The sequence below is a fragment of the Arachis duranensis genome, chromosome 6, assembly GCF_000817695.3.
Source record: "Arachis duranensis cultivar V14167 chromosome 6, aradu.V14167.gnm2.J7QH, whole genome shotgun sequence".
Classification (NCBI taxonomy): domain Eukaryota; kingdom Viridiplantae; phylum Streptophyta; class Magnoliopsida; order Fabales; family Fabaceae; genus Arachis; species Arachis duranensis.
Genome location: NC_029777.3, coordinates 83,161,337 through 83,161,881, shown reverse-complemented (window position 1 = coordinate 83,161,881; position 545 = coordinate 83,161,337).

Here is a 545-nt window from a genome sequence, read left to right as displayed (position 1 = left end):
TTGGTTGTAGAGAAGAAAATAAAAAAATGGGTGAAAAAGTAAATTTTGATCGAATGAGTGCAAGAATATTTTAAAAAAAAAAAAACTTGCTTATTGCTGACTCCGTGATTCCTAATGAACTGATCGATTTATTTTATCCAATAATAGCATGCCATTGTTCTTCTTCAACAGAACATTTTTGAAAAAAAAAATCTGCCAGAATATTCTTTCCTTATAAAATCAGATCATTTAGAGAAAGAGCAAAAACAGTCAAATCTGAAAAGCTGTATGGTGTGTGGTTAGGTAGATTTTTATATTGGATATGGCATTGACATAAATTTTATATACATAGGTCATTAGCAATTGCATAATCCCCACGGATATCTACAAACCAAATTTATCTAAAAATCGAAATAAAAAATTCCATTTCTTTTATCATATACAGAATTTCTTAAATTTCATATAAAGATAAAAAAAAGTTTTTAAAAAAGCTTATCTCTATACGTAAAACCGCGTCAAGCTTCGTGTCTCCCATCCTATCCCATATATACCATATTCTTCATATA